The sequence below is a fragment of the Penaeus monodon genome, chromosome 19 (assembly GCF_015228065.2).
Source record: "Penaeus monodon isolate SGIC_2016 chromosome 19, NSTDA_Pmon_1, whole genome shotgun sequence".
NCBI classification, from domain to species: domain Eukaryota; kingdom Metazoa; phylum Arthropoda; class Malacostraca; order Decapoda; family Penaeidae; genus Penaeus; species Penaeus monodon.
This window is the reverse complement of record NC_051404.1, coordinates 33873464-33873819: the sequence shown is the minus strand read 5'-3', so window position 1 is coordinate 33873819 and position 356 is coordinate 33873464. Positions and strand designations below refer to the sequence as shown.

The 356-nt window shown below is 34.0% G+C and overlaps 1 protein-coding gene across 12 annotated transcripts in view; it reads left to right on the top strand.

The window, feature by feature from the left end:
- Positions 1-356, top strand: part of LOC119585187 (voltage-dependent L-type calcium channel subunit beta-1-like) — a gene marked incomplete at its 5' end in the record, with an annotated part of 60717 nt that overhangs the window by 15288 nt on the left and 45073 nt on the right.

Sequence of the window (356 nt, the reverse complement as noted above, 5' to 3'; positions counted from 1 at the left end):
TACTGAACGCCATTGTTCTATTGCGGAAGAAAAATCGTTATCCTCCCTTTCCCAGATTGATTTCCTGTCTTACTGCAAAGTGTATGCCTTAAATAAGTTCCCGTGTGGAATACCACCGGAGAGTGAGGATTTTTCGTTATTTTCTCGCCGTTTCTCTGATTTTGATTTTCAAAACGGGATTTGAATATATACCGCATTACCTTTCGACAAGTAAAGGTAAGTATATAATGGTGATTATGTTGCATAAACTCTACATCTCCACTCATTACAAAAGGAGTACGATATAAAGATCAAATACGAAACATTTTTTACATAAAAAAAGTTTTTATAGGTTTAGGTAATTGTAAAACTTAATG